This window comes from Hydra vulgaris, chromosome 09 (genome assembly GCF_038396675.1).
Source record: "Hydra vulgaris chromosome 09, alternate assembly HydraT2T_AEP".
Classification (NCBI taxonomy): Eukaryota; Metazoa; Cnidaria; class Hydrozoa; order Anthoathecata; family Hydridae; genus Hydra; species Hydra vulgaris.
In genome coordinates this window covers 47078099-47098749 of record NC_088928.1, presented here as the reverse complement: position 1 = coordinate 47098749, position 20651 = coordinate 47078099, and the positions used below count along the sequence as shown (strand labels likewise).

General features: G+C 31.2%; 1 non-coding gene across 1 annotated transcript; it reads right to left on the bottom strand.

Moving 5' to 3' along the window:
• Positions 1–1935: 1935 nt before the first annotated feature.
• On the bottom strand, positions 1936–2007 carry trnaa-ugc (transfer RNA alanine (anticodon UGC)). Its single transcript has one exon. It is a non-coding gene; the product is annotated as a tRNA-Ala (tRNA).
• Positions 2008–20651: the final 18644 nt, after the last annotated feature.

The following is a 20651-nucleotide window of genomic DNA, read 5'->3' as shown; positions in this document are numbered from 1 at the left end:
TTATTAAATTTGAAAAACTGTTTCTTGTTAAAACAAAGCAAAAACATTAGAAACAAGAAATAAATTAAATTCGTTTTTGTGCAGAAGTCTGTTGTGTAAGTACATACCTTTTTACTTTTCCCAACCCCATGACTTGTTTTTTAACACTAATTTTTCCATGATGATCAAGGCCGTAGACAGCTTTTTTTGATGTTTGAGCTAAGCAACTTTGAAACACGAGGAAAACTCCATATTTAAGTATGTTCATATATATGAGGAATGAGAATGCTATGCAAAACATAGCGGTAATTGGAGACAGGGAACTACAAAAACCCTTAAACGTTATCCCCCCCCCCCAGTCCCAAATAGGAGGGCAAAAAGTCAAGTTTGTTATTATTTTTTTAATCTTAAACTTAGTTTATATTCATCGACGAATTTCAAATTTGATCTCATAATCTCTAGTTGTTCGGCTTTTATGACCATATAAAGTTTACAGCCCCCTCAATTTGAGGGGGGGGGGATTTTAGCTTCAAAAAGTATTTGTTCAAAAAAATTGATATAAAGAGCTTAAGTTAATGTTGCCACTTTGTTTGGAATCCATGGAGGTGTTCAAGCTATTCTGAAAAGAAAGAATAAGAGAGCCATTTTTAATGGATGAGTGAACCATTCACTCAACTTGTGTGGCCAACACTCATGGTGAATATGCTTCATGTGTAACATTTTTTGGAGCTCTTAAAAGAATGTATTCCTTCTGTACTGCTTTCACACGTCGATAGGATATTTAATTGAACACACAGCAATGTCGGTCAAAAATCAATACACAACACGCTCGAGTGCACACTATGCTGCTGTTAAACCTGTGAAAGATAAGATGAATGTTTGGCGGCGATCGAAGCTCTATGTTATCCTAGTGAAAATGTGAACCCAAGGCGTACGGCACAAGGTCTTTTATCTGCTGTCTGTGATTTTAAATTTTTCTGCTATCTGTGCTTTTGGGCTGCTGTACTTAATGAAGGTGATCTAATTTAGTAGTATCTTCAGGCTAAAGGCTTAACTCTTGACAAAGCTAAAAGCACTTAGATATTTTCTGCCGGAAAAATGCAGTCTCCTAGTTAGGCATACAGTTGAACACGCACTTTTAAAATCAGACCAATATGAAATTTTATTTGAGAGACGATTAAGGTTCAAGAAGTGAGTGGCAGGGAAACAACTAATAGTTACTGAGCTCACATTGCAAGAAGAGCTCACGTTGCAAGAAGAAAACAATAGGGTCATGCTGGAGTGTAATGATTGTTTTCATTCTGAACTCCATATTAGGTCAACAGCAATCAAGAAAGTAGCAAATTTTTTTAAAGCTGTTTAAACTAAGAGTCTTCTATCAGCAACCGAAAAAGAGTTGCTGGTGCCAGTTCCGAAATAGACAACTTTCTATGACGAACTATCCGAAGTTGAGCTTATAAAAGAAATACCAAGGTTGAGAAAACACATGAAAGCAGCAAATATTTATCACCACGAAGCCAAAGAATGGTCATCATTTGATGTTTTGAAGTTCATAGCTTTCACTAAGCCTACAACTATTTTTTACAGTTTGTATGTTTGTGACTTTATGTGAGAAGAGCTTTTCAAAACTGAAACTTATAAAGAACTATTTGCGATTAACCACGGGACAGTCAAGGCTTTCTAATCTGGCTCTATTACTAATTAAAAGTGATATGATGAAAGATATTAATTTTGATGATGAGATTGAAAAGCTTACAGCTTTGAAGACCAGGAAGGAAAACTTTTTAATAAATCAAAGTTTAATGTTAAATAAATGAAACAACAATTTTAAACACAACAAGACAAATATCTTAAGATATTATATATATCTTACCTTGAAAAATATAATATGAATACCTTAATGAATTACCTTCAAAAAATAACATGATATTGACAAAATTTATATAATAAAAAAGGTGGAGGAGCGGGGTTTCGAACCCCGGGCCTCTCGCATGCAAAGCGAGCGCTCTACCACTGAGCTACACCCCCTATATTAACAATCTGCAAAGACATTATTTTGTCTTATTACCGAGCCCCAATATTTACAATAACCGTATTTAAATACCGAGCCCCAATATTTACAATAACCCCAATATTTACAATAACCGTATACTTTACAAATTGTTTATTGAAAATTATAAATGTAAAAATAAATAACAATTAGTTTAAGAAATACTTCAAGAACAATATTCATGTTAAGAGTAATAATCAAGTAAACAAGAAAAACTGAAAGAAAAGTAAAAAAGAAAAACAAAAAATAAATAAATTAATTAAAGAGCACGTATTTTCAAGAGTCACACTATATGCGTATATTATACAAAGTATTTATTGAAAAATCTAAAAATAAATATGTAACAATTTGTAATAAAGTAATATTTAAATAAAGAACGAAAAATTAAAAAATAAAAGAGTAATTAATTTACAAAAACCGTAACATTTATGTTTTTTTAAAACCAATTTGTATAAAAGTAAAATGAATAACAATTCATTAATAGTTAAAAAAAAAAAAAAATATTCAAGAACTCAGATTAGATTTCAAAGATAACTTTTAAGATTAGAGGAAGCACCATAACTGAATAAATGAAAAAAAAAAGTTGATAATTTCTGAGACATATTTTATATAATTGAATTTTAGTTTAAAAGAAGCATTCAAAATCGGATATGTTAAAATCCATAAGTAATAACACCTGTTTCGATTCAATTTTAAACTGTTGTATACTAACTTTTTTCGTATTTGCAATATTAGGAAACTTTTTCCACAAATAAGGTCCACGATATTGAATGGAATATGTGACTAGTTTTGAATTATATTTAGGAACAATGTAACTATTATCTGAAAATTTTGTCGGGTATTTATGCACTACTTTTTCAAAATAGGACTGAAATATTTTAATAGATAGTCCCATCTTTATTTTATACGTAAGCATTAAAACTTGGTGTAAGTTGATTTTATAAACGTTAATGCGCCTAGTATACGCAGAAAAGGCTCGCATGGTATAATTTTATCAGCTCCAAATAATATTCTGCACGCATGTTTTTGTTTACTGTACATTTTTTTAAATTTTGTATGATTTGTACTTGCCCATAAAATATTACAATAAATCAAATAACAATGAATGAAAAAAAATTATAAACTTTTTAAAGATTTATTATTTAGAAATGGTTCCCTATATATCATGGCAATATTTTTGGATATCATTGTGTTACATGTCCATGCACTTAGACCTTAAGGTCTGCTATCAAGTTATATTCTTATCAATATTTACTTAACCAATTTGCTTACAAGTAGTACTTGATGTAAACAAGTATCATTTAATTGTTTTAGTACTTCGAGAGCCGGCCCGTGGTAACCAGGGGGAGGGGGCGGCAGAGAATCTGACCTATGCCCCCCCCCCCCTTTCAATAACTTTTCAAATAAATAATTTTGAAAAATTGACTGAAAAAATGACTAAAAATAAAAAGGTCCTTAATACTATTTCGAGGCCCTTAATCCAGCACTGCCCCCCCTGCCTATATATAATTTTTGTTCCTACGGACCTGCAGATCACAGTGGGGCAGAATAGCTTTAATACTGGACTGTTTTTTTTGTTTTGGGTTTTAATGTTAAATAATTATTTTAAGAGCACTTGTTAGACTTGGTTCAAGCGTTCATGACCTGGTTTTGTTACCTGGTTTCAACTGATGTAATTGACACTTTCATTAATACACACAAATGGTGTAAATAAGTGCAAAAAAAGTTTTACAATCTGTAATCATCAGCAATTTCATTAAAAAAAATTTCTGAAACTGTATCTAAGTAAGGACATAAGCAAAAAGTGCATTATTTGAAAAAATTAAATAAAAATATAATCTTTTTTTTTTTTTATAAATTTTTTTGTTCTTTAATCTTTACAAATTCGTAATATATATTAGAATCTTTACAGAGTAAGTAAAATTAAAAAAAAAAAAAATCACAAAGTTACGTTATACAAAAAATATATAAAATGAAACTGTAAAGTATTAGAAATTACTTCAAAGAACGCGGAAAACTTGCAGTAGACCGACGGCTTTTCATCAAGAATGCGTTATTTAAAATAAGTTTGTATTTAAAAAAAAAAATTGTTATCAGTTTTCGGCAGAATGAAAATAAAAATCCAAAATGCAAAAAACAAATAATGCAGACAAAAAGAAGTTTTTCATTTTTTTAATTTTATTTCAATACACATAAATGAGCCCCTGAGATGCATAGTGGTATAAGTCACTCATATCTAGTTTGGTATAAGTCTGACTAATATCACTATGGCTGTGAACAAAAACAGCTGTTTAGTGAGGAGCATAACAATAAACAGTTCCAGCATCATTATCGATATCATTAGACTTATACCACTCTGCCATGTAATAGAATAAACAAAATACTAACCATTGGTGGCAATAACTCAAAATATTGAAAAAAGTGACTTATACCACTATGCGTCTCATGGGCTCAAATATAAGTAGGCACACGATTTGTTAAATAGGTAATGTATAGTCGTTTAAGTGTTAATAAATAAGCCTATTATTTGTTTTTGTATTTTTGTTATTGCTGTTGTTTTTGAGTTATTTAGTTTTTAGAGTTTACATTGGTTTCGGAACAAAGTTAGTTTTATACATAGTTTTAAATGCTTTGGGGTAAATAAAAATTCATAAAGTTGTTAGTGTTTAAAATAAGATCTTTTAATAACGTTTTCAGAGTATTTAAGTTATTCGATTTTTCCAGTTGAATATTTTTGGATATTAATTATATATAGACAAGGACCACGGTACGAAATGGAAAAGCGCGAGAGATTTGATATACATTTAATGCTTTCAAATTTTTTAAAAGTGGCTCAGCATGCGAGAGTCTATCCTTACTAAAAACTATTCTTGCAACATGTTTTTGTTTTTGATATAGTGTGGTTAGTTTGGATTTATGAGTACTCGCCCATGCAATATCAGCGTATATGTAGTAGATTGTATGAATGAGAAATATAGGAACTTTAAATTATCAGGAGACAGTATAGAACTAGCTTTGTAGAGGATACCAATGTTTTTGATATTTTGAATGTAAAAAGAATGTATTTGTTTTTTTCTGTGTTTAGCGATAATTTGTTAGATTTTAACTAACTGTTTATTTTTTCAAGTTCAGTATTTGTAGTTTCATTAAGTTCTGTAATTGATGAGGATTAAAACGACATCTAATTTACTTAAGGCTCTAGGAAGATCGTTTATGTACATTAAAAACAAAAGAGGTGCAAGAATAGAACCTTGGGGGACACCGCATTTTATTTTGAGTAATTTTGAAAACTTCTTTTTTTTTTTTTTAAACATCTTCGCTTCCAACAAGGCTGCAAGCAGCCACTAATTAGAGTTGGAAGTTACTGAAAGAGAAAAGATGAAGATTGTAGAGCAAGATAATGATTGACGGACAACTTAAAAGATTGCAAATTACATGAATCAGGAAAACAAGATGAAGGAAGCGAATTCCAAATAACTGATGTTCGAGGAAAAAAACTAGACGAATAAGAGTTTTTGGAGCACTTAGGAACAGACACAGAAAAAGGATGACACTTAATTGAATGACGAGTAACACGAGAATGAATTTTAGTAGATGGCACAAGAGACGCTAGCTCTTTAGAGCAGTGCCCATTACAGTATTTGTAGAAAAGAGAAAGAGAAGCAACATTACGACAATGTGATAATGATTGGAGGTTGGCTGCAAGAGCAGGTCCAACTATGTTTACAATGCGTTTTTGCACCTTGTCTAAAAGAAAAAGGGCATCATTAGAAGATCCGCCCCAGATACGGCAACAGTATTCCTTGCAAGGCCGGATTTGAGACTTATAGAGATAGAGAATAGAATCCGAAGTAAGAAAGTGACGAGCTCGATAAAGAGATGCAATCTTAGCAGATGCAAATTTTGCAACTGAATTGATATATGGTTTCCAAGAAAGATTGGAAGTAAGAGTTAATCCTAGAAGATGAAGAGTAGACGACTCATCGAGTACATCACCGTTCATAAATATAGGAAGATCTAAATTGTTGCGATAATGATTGGCTGAAAAAAAATTGAGTTTTATCTGAATTAAAGTTCACCAGCCATTGTGAGCCCTATGCTGTAGCAAAAGTGAGATCCTTTTCAAGCTCAAATGACTCCCTCCAAGCAATCAGAGAGTGTTGGCTTCTTATCACGATACGAATAAATGGTAGTATCATCAGCAAACAACGCCACCTTAGATGTGAGAATAACTGGAAGATCGTTAATGTAAATTAAAAAGAGTATAGGGCCAAGAATAGAACCTTGAGAAACCCCTGAAGCTACAGGATATGAAGAAGAGTGCTGTCCATCGAGGAGAACTTTTATGCTACGATTGGAAAGGAAGGATTCAATGATCTTAAAGATATTGCTGGATACACCATAAGAAGAAAGCTTATGGAGAAGACCAGCATGCCAAACTTTGTCAAACGCTTTTGAAATGTCAAGAGCAATGGCCTTAACCTCTCCACCTTCATCTAATGAACGATAAAACCTGTCAGTTATTACTGTTAGCAAATCAGCTGTAGAACGAGAAGATCGAAATCCGTATCGACGGTCAGAAAGTAAGTTATTAGATTCAAGAAATTAAGCGTTTGTTAATTAAAGATTCAAAAACCTTGCTTATGATAGGAAGAAGACTAATGGGACGGTAGTTAGACAAATCAGATCGCTCTCCAGAATTTTTGAAGATAGGGATAACAGATGCCGCTTTCCAGCAGGCTGGAAAACAAGACTCTGATAAGCGCTTGTTGAATAGTTTTGAGAGTATAGACGACAGCTCCGGAGAACACTTCTGCAAGACAATAACAGGTATGTTGTCCGGGCCACAAGCTGTAGAAGAGTCTATGCAGGAAATCACTTTAGATATAGAAGCTGGAGTGATATTATTGTCAAGCAATGGATCAACCTGTTTGTTGGCAATATCAGGTAGAACGCAACTAGTGGAATCAAGAGATGATATTAATGAAAAGTTTTTAGCAAACAATTCGGCTTTTTCTTTAGGTGAGATGACAAAGTCTGAACCATACAAGAGAGGTGGAATTATAGATTTTCCCTTATTATTGATATTATTAAAGATTCTCCAGAAGTCACGAGAGCCTAATTTTTGAGAGGAGATACGAGATTTCATGACCTAAGAATAGCGGGTTTTGGCGTTAGACAAAACCTTTTTACAATGGTTTCTAGCAGTAATAAACAGACGTTTGTTTTCTGGAGAATTGTTTTGCTGATAAATATGGAAGTAATGGTTTCGATTGGCAATCGCAGCAGCACAGTATGAGGAAAACCATGGAGGAGAGTGAGGCTTGACCTGAAATCGTCGAGAGGGAATAAAAGATTCCATTCCAGCCTGAATTCACGAAGTTATGTAAGAAGCACATTTGTCGACAGGAAGACGAAAGATTTCTACCCAAGGGCCATCACGAAGAAAATCACGGAAAGAATCCCAGTCAGCTTTACTGTAGTTGTAAGAGGTTCGATAATAGGGGGATTTAGGTGATGAAGAAGAATGAGATACTAGTTTTAGAGAGATCAAACTGTGATCAGAAGAGCCTAAGGGTGAGTGTTGTGAAACTGAGCACTGACTAGGATCAGAAACAAGATATAAGTCGAGTAGAGAAGGTAGATGATTCGGGTTGTCAGGAAAGCGAGTTGGAAAGTTGACTATTTGAGTTAGGGATTGAGAAACGCAAAATTTGTGGGCTTTAATGCCTGCAGAGTCACTGACACTAGAGCGAAGCCATTCAGAGTGGTGAGCATTAAAGTCACTGACAACAACTATATTAGCTGATGGATGAAGAGAGAGGACTTGGTCGATATGATCAGAAATAACGTCAAAAAGAGTGCAGTCTTATGTCGAATGTAAATGCCGAGGCCAAGCATAAGACTATTGGAGTCTTTACGAATTAGAGGAAGATAACCATCAACACTAAGATCACAAGATGAGACAGCTGAACTCAAATTAGTCTCACAAAGAGTAAGTAGGTCTGATGAACTTTGCAAAAGATAAGACTCAACAGAAGAAAAGTTACTTCGAAGACCACGATTATTAGTGAATGATAGGTTTAGAGAACTTGGTGATGATAATGGTTTTTTGTGTTTTGTTGATTTTGGTACTTTATTCATTTTTAAATTAGATTGAAGAACTTGACTCAAAGCATAGATTATACTCAGAACACCGTTTAATAGCCCAAGCAATTGCCTCATTACTACTAATAAACCCTTAGCCGTAACAAAGGGCTCCAAATGCGGCCTCCGCAATGCACACCAAAAGTACAAACAGGGACACCATCCATGCGCAGCATGGCACTGTTAATACTTTGATATTTTTCACCTGTTGGTGGAATCAGCCTCTCTGAGAGCTACCACAGAGTTCGGGAAACCTGACTACCAGCCGGCCTCAGAACCATAAAACTGAGTTTTAGAGCTGTACCCTCATTAAGAGATAATAGAATGAGTTGCCTAGTCATAAAAACCGACACACAAGCAAAACCCATGCATTGAGTCAAGAAGATCCAGCATTCAACATCCTAAACTGGAAACAATGTATTAAAAATACATCTGCGCCAGCCTAATAGATGAATGTTTTTCATGAGCAATAACGCATTGTTTTCTGTCTAGTAAAAAATTTTTGAACCAGTTTAGTGCAACACCTTTTATCCCATATTTTTCCATTTTCCTAATTAAGATAGCGTGATCTACTGCGTCAAACGCCATAGATAAATCAACAAAGACTCCAATGACGTATTTTTTGTTTTCAAAGGAGTCATTTACAGTTTATTGTATATTACTCTCTCCAAAAGTTTTGAAAATACAGGAAGAACTGAGATAGGTCTGTAGTTATTTAGTATTTTATCATATTTGATAATATCAAATTTACTTTCCTTTCGAAATCTTTCAATATCTTTCCAAAGCTTTTTTCTTATTTCCATCATTTCGTTCGCGTAGTCTTCGTTAATGAATATTCCGGTTCCTTTGAGTTTTTTTGGATAGCGTTAAGATTTTATTTTTATTTTGAAAGTCTAGTAGTTTAATAATTATTGTTCTTGGAGATTTTTCAATTATTACGTCTTCAGAGATTCCCAGTTTCTTTCTAAATAGATCTTTAACTTTCACAGTCATTCCATGATTCCATCAGACTGTTAGTTTCCGATATTTTTTTAAAGTAATTTTCCTCCTGAAAGTTGATACTTTCTTTTATATCGTTGATGTCTTTTTCAATTATTATAACCTTCGATTTGCTTTTATTGAACTCGTTTTCAAGTTTGTCAAGCCGATCTGTTATTATTTTTAGATTTGCACTTATGATATCGCTAAATATCTTTTCCTGTTTTTTTTAAGGGTTGGTAGTTTCACTAAGAATACTTTTTTATTGTTCTTCCAGTTTGGTAGTTATTAGTTTTACAATATTTATCATTGTAACTTCCATATTGTAAATTTTTTGATAAACACGTCTTGCTCTTACAATGTCGCAGAAGAGTTCTCAAAGAGTTATCATTTTGAATGCGCTTCTTTTAAAGACCTATTAATTTATATTTTAGACACTTTAAAATTATTTTTTCATTAGCAAAAGATAGCTGCAAACGTAAAATTGAGGAAACTCAGAAAAAATTCGGAGCTTCCTACAAACTTCAGCTTTAACACTATAAAAACAAAGTAGTACGAATAAATCGCGCAATCGAATTAACAAAAGAATTGAGCTAGGTTATGGGTTTTACAGCGTTAAAGGTCAGTCCTACCCTAAAAAAAAACACGTAGGTGAGGTGGAAGGGCAGTACTAGCCAAAAATAGTTTTAAGGACCTTTTTTTTAAGTCATTTTTTCAATCAATTTCTTCAAAATTAAATTTACATCTTTAAAACATAAACTAATGGTGTACACGTTTTATTTATTTATTTATTTTTTTTTGCAACTCGACCGCCGTGTTGAACAGACGTAACTCTAACAGCTCAAAAACGAAAGAAAAAAAAAAAAAATATATATATATATATTAAAAATGGCTATTACTTTATCCGAAATAAAAGATATGTTCATTCAGCGCAAAAAAGAAATACGGACATTATTTAAAGAACAAGAAAAAGTATTCGTGGACTTAACTTAAGGTGGTACTAAAGCTATTATTAAAATGTTAAATAATGTATTAAAAAATTGCAAATTAGAAGTTTTATATATAAAAAACTAAAATATACAAATTATAAAATACTTTGTAACAAAAAAATTTTTTTTTGCCTCGATTACCCAAATCTAAAAACACATAAAAAGAAAAATACGCAGAATGCAATATCTCAAGATAGGGTCATTTATTTGCTCCAAAACTTTACAATAACATTGGTCCCATATTGATGTAGGAGTTGTACTAGAATCATTTACTTTATGCATATAGTTTAGGAGTAAAGGCAATTTTACCATATTGAAACCAGCTGCGGGTGCCAGGTGGCAGACATCTCAGACATTATTTCATGAACTATTTTGTATTAGAACCTAACTCTAGTATAACTCTTGCATATGAATATAATGAATATATCCTGAAAATCTCATTGTAATTACACCTTTAGATCTTGACATATTTAATTCTGCGTAATCGTGTATATTGAAAGTTTTCAAATGGAAAAAAACACGTTTTAAAAACAATAAACTTTCCCAGTCAACTACCAACCACCAATAGAATAAGCTGGTTGTTTTTCTGATTCATTTTCAATTTCTAAGTAACCTTTTCTTATGTTTTTAAGGATTTTTCTTTGTTGTATTCCTTTTTTTGATGATTTTCTCCTCATATTTCTGATTCGTTCATTGTTTTTTTTAATAAATCCTTTGTTCATAAATTGTCCGACAGGAATTTTTAAACGTTCAAAAACTTTGCAAATACCAGTAGCACCTTCATTAAACTGTAGTATTGCAGATGAAACTCCAATCTCCAAAACCTTTTTTCCAACAAAAATATTTTTGGGGCATTTTTTCCATATCATAGAATTTAAAGCTGTACCTAATCGCTTCTGAACGTGGCCAACACATTTAAATTTTTCAATTGTTATTTCTTTGCCATATGGTTTAGAAGACTTGACTTCATTAAAAGACGATGTGTCACCATCACCAATATATGAAGTGTAACGCAAACCATAACTTTTTATTGATCGAGAAAACATTAAAATAGCACCAGCAGCCTCAATAGAACCTGAAGATTTTTTGTGATTTGCTTGGCAGATATGATTTGTTTGCCAGTTCAGGTACCCTGGTTTTTTTTTTTTTCCCTTTCCACATGGCACATCCTTTGCAATATTTGGATAAAACTACTGTGTCTAAACACTTTCCATTTTCTCTTGAAATTAAAATTACAACACCGTTCATTGACGAATACCCACGTTTTTGCCATGTACCATCAACTGAGACCTGGCAATTTATAATGCTATTGTTATCAAAAGTATTGGTAGCAAGTAAACTCTTTGTTTCTAAAGCTGCATTGCTCATGCTTACTGAAGCTGCATCGTTATAAAAAGTATGTAATGGCATGTTCATAATGTATGCAAATGTACGGATTCCTTGATAACCTTGACCAATCTCACGAAATGCTATAACCATTTGATAATTAATGCAGCTTACAGCTTTTTCTAAAGTAAGTTTATTTGTTTTCTGTGAGCTTTCAAATTCATATTTCCAGTCACAATTTGTGCAATCCAAACATAGAAGATACAAAAATCCCTTTCTTTTTTGGAAATTATTTGATAAAGTTACTGTTTTCCTACATATAGGACAAAAAATAAATTTTACAAGCTCATTCTGAAGAATCGAAAAGTTTATAAGACTGTTATAATCATCGTTGTTACTAAATGAACTACTGCATTTTTTGTTTTTAAGTTTTTTTTCACTTGAACAAGGTTTATCGAATTGCATGGTTTTATCATCAAGGTTGTTGTTTTTTGTGAATCTGTTACCTTTAAACTTCATCTTTTTCTTTGCTTTTAAAGACTTAGGCATCTTTAAAAACCAACTAATATACTTAATAAATGTTTTTATAATTCTAAATAAAATAAATAAATATGGAACAGCAGCGAACAATCAATTACTTTATTTGTAGTTAAATGTCTGTTTCACTTAAGAATTTTAAACTTGCAGTCGTGATTTAATGAAAGTAATGTGGTTTTAGCTTATGGATTTAAGACATTTTATCAAAAAAACTTAATTGCAAGATTTAATGTGACCCCCTGTTTAAAAACATGGTTATAATACTAGATTTTGGGGGAAAATCAAATCTTGCTTGGCGTTGCTAAGGCGTTGCTAAGCGAATAAAATTATACCTGGCTTATTAAAAATCTTTTATCTCTTAATATTATTAAAAAAACATATTAAAGTTATATATATTTGAAACCAGAATTGAATTCTACATATATTGAAATAAAAATCCTAAAATCGCTTTTTTTATGATTTTAATGCTTTAGTACCACCTTAAAAATAATCAATACACGCCAAGATGATATTGATACAAAAACATTGGATTGCACTAAAAGAATACACTTGCTAGAAAATGATATAAAAGACTTAAAAGAAAGCTTAAACTTTCACGAACATTTAATCGACCAAAGGGTGAAAGCTGCTAATGATTCTAAAGAATTTGAAAGCCCATATAACATTACAATTTTAAACGAAAAATGCAGAATCTCCGAAGATAGGTCGAGGCGTAATAACTTAAGGATAGACGGAATTCCTGAAAATATCAATGAAACTTGTGATGAAACTGAACAAAAGGTTTAGAATTTATTATGTGTAAATTTAGGAGTAAAAGGAGTCGAAATTGAAAGAGCGCATCGAGTTGGATTTAAAAAAGAAGCCCGATCCCGAGCCATTATATTGAAGTTGTTAAGGTTTAAAGATAAATCAAACATTCTAAAAGAAACAAGAAAAGGTCTGAATATTTATGTGAATGAAGATTTCTCTCAAGAGACGGCAAGAATACGAAGGAAGTTATTTTCTGAAGCGAAAGTAAGAAAATTAAATGAAGAAAATGTAATCGTCAGGTATGACAAGCTTATTATTTTAAAAAATGTTTATAATAATTCAAAATGATATAGCTAGAAATCTAATCATTTTTAATCTTAATTTTAAATATTATAATAATGAAAATGGTTAACAAATCAAACAAATCTTTTAGAAATTTTTAATAAACAAAACACACTTCTTTTTTGAATAATGATAATGGTCCAGATGTAAACTTTTTTGAGGAAGTCATAATCGACTCTAACTATTTTGATATTGAGGAAAGTATCTAACCTCATGAATGCGTCACAAATGTTATTTTCAACTCTAACTTTAAACATTTATAGTATAAACAAAAACTTTGAAAGTTTTAAATCAATGCTCAAAAATATAAACTCTGAGTTTACGGTAATATGCTTAATAGAAACATGGTGCAGAAATGAAAAAAATGATTTTCAAATTCCAGGTTATAAGGCAATCCACCAAACTCGAGGTGGTGGCATTGGTGGTGGTGTATGCATTTTTGTTCATGACTCAATCCATTTTCAGAAAATAGAAATTTTACGTATTCAAAACGCGGACTTTGAATTTCTAACTATCGAATTATTAAACTACAATAATAAAAAAAACATTTTGAAAACTGCTTTGTATAGACCGCCATGCGTTAATAAGAAATCTTTTTTAAAACACTTAAAATGCTACTTAAAAAAAGTAAAACACAAACAAATTTACATCACGGGAGACTATAACCTAAATCTTCTTAATGTTAAAACTGATAGCGATGTAAAACGTTTCTCAAACACTCTTTTTCAGTACAACATTATTCCCTTAATTAACAAACCTACTTGCGTAACTCTTCAAACCGAATCTCTCATTGATAATATTTTTACTTACAACTTTACAACATGCGACATTCAAAGCGGAATCATAAAAAGCGATATAAGCGACCACTTTCCAATCTTTTTCATTGCGGATTTTTTTAAAAAAGGAAAAAAAAGCAAAGTACTAAGGGAAGTAAAAAGGCAGATTAATGAAATTAATTTTGAGGCGTTTAGAAATTATTTACTCAAAGTAAACTGGAAACAACTCAATAATTGGAAAGATGCTAATATAGCTTATTATTTTATTTACAATGAGTTCATTAATGCTTACAATAAAGCGTTTCCGATGAAGGAAATAAAAACTAAGCTTAAAAACCTGCAAAGTCCCTGGATTACAAAAGGGCTTATTAAATCTTTAAAGAAAAAACAAAGACTGTATGAAAAATTCTTAAAAAATAAAACTTATCAAAACGAAAAAAAATATAAAATTTACAAAAACCTATTTAAAAACCTGAAAAGAAAAGCTAAAAAAAATTATTTCTCAAAATCACTACAAAATAATATTGGTAACAACAAAAAAACTTGGGATATAATAAAGGAAGTGATAGGAAAAAATAAACATGGTAACACTTTATCAAAATATGTATACACTGAATATGAAAGAACAGTAATTAATGAACGAAAAGTTATTGCAGAGAGTTTTTATAATTTTTTTATAAACGTCGGTCAAAACCTAGCAAATAAAATAACTCTCGGAAATAAAAATTTTAAATCATATATTAAAGAAAAGGACTCTGTTATTACTTATTACGAATGACGTCTTCAGAAATTGACAAAGATATGTAATAATATACTATGTAGGTGATATGCATATAATCGCTATAACAATATATAGTAATATTACACTATCAATTAAGATTAGTTTAAAATCTTACGCATTTATAACTGTATGCAGTTATGAATATGACATGCTTGTAAACGGTATATCAAAATATTTACAGTATATCAATTACTTCATGCACAAAATTAAAGTATAAATCAACGCTTTTAAACATTTTAAAGATTGTGGGTTATTTCAACCTGATTATAAAACCTTTTTTTTGATCAGCTTAAATTTTGTCCGCAAAATACAGTTTTACGCAGGGAGTAAAAATCTCATTACAGTAAAATTTAAAACAAGATTTTTACAATTAAATTAATATTTAATATAACATTTTTTATTGAGGAGTAAAAATTCATTATAAGTAAAAAACGTAGTAGTAAAAAACGCATACTACGCCATTTAATAAGTAGAAAAATCTCCATAGAAATTATTTGGCTTGATTAAAGCGCGTTTTTCATTTTCAATTATATTGCAAGAAAAATTTTTTTTTTAATTTTAAGAAAAAGTTTAATTTTCGTAAAAGTTTTTAATATTAAAAATTGAATTCAGGCCAACATCAAAATAAATTGGTTTTATTAGTTTTAATGAATTTTAAAGGATGTTGTATTTTTCAACCATTTTACAATATCTAATGATTAAAGTTAAGAATTAAATGTAATGACCATAGCATGAAAAATGATTGGCGTAGCATGAGGAATGATGGCCGTAGCATGAGGAATAATGGCCACAGCATGAGGAATGAGCGACAAAATATAAAATTTTGACAATTTAATTTTTAAAAAACTTTTTTTTTTAAAAATGATTTTTTCGCCTAAGGCATAGAAATGAAATTTCTAACTTTTAACATTTGTTTTAGATATTTTTAAACTATTAATTTATTAGATAGTATTTTTTCGATTTTATTTGATTTTATTTGCATTTATTCGATAAATAACCGACAACCGACAATTTTATTACTTAGGTCGTTAGAGAAGTTCATAGAACATCATCTATAAAGATACTATGAGACCGGAAATAATTAAATATTTATATAAATTTTAAGTACTTGTTGAAATATTTTGAATGTTTATTAAAAAAGTTATATAAATTTTATTATATACGTTTAAAAGAAAAATTTTAAAATGGAAAAATTTGAATATCGAGCATATGAGGAGCCCACCCAGTGGGCACAGTACGTTTTTAAAACGTTCTTTGAACGTTTTTATTAGGTTTAAACCTTATAAAAACGTCTATAAAACGTTTTAAAAACGTTTTAAAAACGTACCGTGCCCACAGGGCATCTGCAAAACGTGCTAAGTCACAAAAACAAAAATTTTGAGTTAATTCTATTTCCACGTTTTATATACTTAAATCTATCATCTATTTAAATATTGGACCAATTAAAAAATTTTTAGTCCTAAAAATGGACAATGAAAATATCAATTTCTGTTGATGCGCAACTAAAAGTAGTTTAGTTTTTTGTTGTTTTCTCAAAATCAGTTTACTCGCTCCTCATATATTAAAACCTGTGCTTTACTTGGAGTTTCAACACAAGCCATAACCGATGAATTGGTTTTAGTTCATGGTGACCAAGCTCCAAAATATAGTACAGTTGCCAAGTGGGCTACTTTATTTAAAGATAGTAGAGAGAGTCTCGAAGATAATCCTCGCTCAGGGCACCCTCAAACCACGTATGCAGCTGAGAATATTGAACGTGTGCGAGCCGTTATTGAAAAAAATCCGCATGCAACACATGATATAATTGAAGCCCTGACATCGGTTAATCGTTTTACAAACAACGAAATCATTTACAACGCACTTAAAAAAAGAAAATTAACATCACGTTGGATACCCCACGAGTTAACCAATCCAAATTGCAAGAATAGAGTTGAGGCATGTAAGGAAAATTTAGCCCTTTTCAGAAACAACACATGTAGACTATGTGATACTATTACAGGGGATGAGTCGTGGTTTTATTTGAGATAAGTTGGACACAAGTCGGCTAACGCTAGTTGGGTCGGTGAAAGTCCAAGAACTATAGTAAGATGCGACAGGTTTCAGCCGAAAAACATGTTCTATATCTTCTTCAAAACAACAGGTGTTGTTCATTTGGGTTATGTTGAAAAGGGAGACACCATTACTAGCAAATATTATATAAAAAATTGTTTGAAACCTCTTTTATGCGAAATAAATAAGCAAAGACCTTTTTTTTTTTTTTTTTGCTGTTTAACAATAAATAATCAACATATATATATACAAGAAAAAAATAAAAATATGTCCGTAGAAACAAAGAAGACAGTAAAATCTTGTCAACAAGCACCGTTTTTGTATATACAATTAAAAAAAAAAACTGTTTTTTTTACAATGATCTTTATAAAATAAAGAGTTAAACAGGCAGGGGCTCAAAGAAGATGAAAATGACAATATCGCAATCTTTTCATAGAGCTTCTTTATGCATTTTTAATACTTTATACATTGCATAGCTGATGAAGCAATGAATTAGTTCCAAATATATTAGTTTGAGACTTTGTTTATTGATATATGAGCGAACTTGATACATCATACCAACTATATTAGTGATTTTAGATTGAATATATCTTATTTGAGGAAACCAGGATAAATTCTCATCAACAAAAACTCCTAAGAATCTAATACTGGCTTGTTTTCTAATTAAGTTATCATTTAAGATAAGGTCAGGCAACTTAAGAGGAAGGTTTTCTTCTTGTGTTTTTTTATGGAATAATATATAGTTTGTTTTCTCTGAGTTAAGTGAGAGTTTGTTAGCCCTAAACCAATTATTTACTTTATTTAGTTCAATATTCATATCTAAGTATAATTTCTTGATATCATTGTTAGTAAGAAATATATTTGTATCATCAGCAAACATGACTGAATTAAGTTTTAAAGATGCATTGCAAAAATCATTTATATATATTAAAAATAGGAGTGGACCAAGGAAAGATCCTTGGGGGACTCCACATAAAACATTTAAAACTCCAGATTGTATATTACACACGTATTGTTTTCTATTGGTAAGATAACTTTTAATCCAATTGTAAGTTTTATTAATTATACCATAGTGCTTTAGTTTATCTAATAGGATGCAATAGTCAACTGTGTCAAACGCTTTTGATAAGTTAATAAATACTCCTAGAGTAAATTTGTTTTGTTTAAAACCATCAGTTATTTGATTAACTAATTCAATGATTGCATGCTCTGTTGAGAGGTTTTTTTGAAATCCAAACTGGTTTAGGTAAAATAATTTTTTTTAGTGAAGTGATTATAGATTCTATTATAAAACAGGCACTCACAATTTCACATTTCTCCATGATAACGCTCGACCCCATGTGACTTAAACCGTCTCAAATTGCCTAGACCAAGCTGGAATTGCTATAATTTGCCACCTAACATACTCACCAGACTTAGATCCATCCAATTATTGGCTATTCGACTTGAAAAAAAAAGTCTTGATGACGATACTGACGTCGAAAGTCGAAAAAGCTACTTTAAAGTACTGTTGTGGCCAAAAGTCTGTTGTATGCTCAAATATAATTGCCTTTTGCGTCATTTTGCTGTTTTAAGAACTTGTTGAAAGAAATGAACCAAAAAGCAGTTGGTTTTATTGCTTAAACTAATTGAGATAATCTTTTATTTAAAAAAAATTAAATAGTTTCATTTCTTATTTGTTTATGTTGTGTTCTTCGTTTACTTTAGATCAACAATTTTATACCAAAAATGGAATTTTCGCCTAAAAAACGTGGTCAGATTGTTGCATTAGTTAACTCGGGTTTAACACAAGCAGCTGCGGCGCAACATCTTAATGTTTCCTAGCAAGTTGTGTCATCGACAATGAAACGTTGGTGAGAGACAGGTGATGTGAAATTAAAACGTCGAACCGGACGCCCTAAGGTTACAACTCCTTCTACAGATCGAGCGATAAAACGACACATGTTTAAGAATCTAATGATGTCATCCACTGCCGTCGCAAGTCACAGAGTTGCCACACAGAGTTAGTACAAGAAACATTCGACGAGGTTTGAGTGACAATTTTAATCTAAAAGCGTACCAACTTGCACAAAAACCGCTGTTACCGAAGAAGAACGTTCGTGATAGATTACTTTTTTGCAGGAAATTCAAACACTACACTGGTGAAATGTGGAATGAAGTAATGTTTAGTGACGAAAGAAACATAAAGTCATTTTCTGCAGCACCAAGATATGTTCGCCGTCCTGCCAATAAGAGATTTGATTCAAAGTTCTGCATACGTACTGTTAAACATGCAGCATACTTGATGGTATAGGGCAGCTTCTCAGCGTCTGGCCGAGGCTCCCTCTACTTTCTCCCACAAAATACCATTATGAGTTCACAGAAATATATTACCATACTGGATGAAAAGCTTTTAACAGTTATGCAGATTCATAACTGCAAACTGTTTATGCATGACGGTGCTCCCTGATATCAAGCAGCTTTAGTGAAAAACTGGCTTTAGGAACATTGAGGTTCTAGGTCCTTAACCGGGGCAGAGCCCAGACCTTAACCCCATTAAAAAATTGTGGCATATAATGAAACTATAGATTGATAAAGAGAAATCATCAAATTTAGATGATCTTTGTGCCATCATTACACGTGTGTGGTGCACAGACATAACAGTTGATGTTTGTAGAAATCTCGTAAATTCTATGCTTACGAGAATTCTTGAAGTAATTAAGAATAAGGGACAGTGTAGCAGATATTAGTGATATGTAAAACTGAACTATATTAGTGTTATGTAGTTTAAACAATATTTTGATAAACTGTGAGATGTATTAGAGACACTGTGTCCATTTAAACTTTGAATTTGTTGAAAAAACACGAGTACAACAAACTTTTGGCCACAACTGTATATCCAAAGAAGAGTATAAAAAACGTTTAACAAATGGCTTGAAAGGATGCAACTTTGTATATATAATGATGGACATTTTTTGGACATATTTTGAACATTTAATAAAATAAAATTAAAAAAAACTCTTTTTTTTTTTTATAGAGGAGTTCTACGAACTTTCCTAACGACCTAAGTATTTTAATTAAATATTTAAAAGCTTGGAAATAAATCATATAAAACACAACTTTAATGTCAAATTTTTAATATTTGCTTTTAATTTATGTTCAAATTCCGTGTTAACTTAAAAAAAAAAGGATAGAAAGAAAGGCGAAACCCACTGCCAAGCCTGTGCTAAAAAATCTATTCCACGTTTTTTGAAGTCCGTTCAGAGTGAGTGTGGTAAAAACGTGTTTTGTAGTATAACTTTTTAGAATTTTGTATCATCTTAGATACTTTTTAAAAAGATGAACAGTTTGACTTTATATTAGTGTTTTGATTTTTGAAAGTTACTAATTTTTGAATCAAGCGTATTGATGTTGTTGTTCATTGATTAAATTATTATCGAAGGAATGTAGTAAGTACCTTTAAAACTATACGCGTTTGTAGATATATCTATTTTCTCACTGCTTGCCAAGTTTTATTTAAAAATATGGATGCTCAAATACACTTAAGTGTAAAAAAATACCTTATCTGAGCATCCTAGAATTCTAGGATATAAAGCGCGTATAAAACGAATGAAAACTCGACTACAGCATGCTAAAATTAGAACTGAGATTTCTAAAAGGCAGACAGTCAAACGCCAAAAAATAGATGAAAAAGAAAAAAAGAACATTAGAGCAACAATTATCTCTACTAACTCTTCGTGAAATTTAAAATTTATTTAAAAAATTGTCCACTAAGCAAATTGATGACTTAAATGATGTTATGCGTGAAAGAATTGTTTGGAGGAATCTCTGCCACGAATGGTATGATATAGATTCAATAACCGTGATCTTGTATAATGGCTCATATAAAAGTTGAAAAACTTAAAAAGACAACGAAATGCATCTTTTACATAATTTCCTACTGGACTACAGACAAAACTGATTTAGAA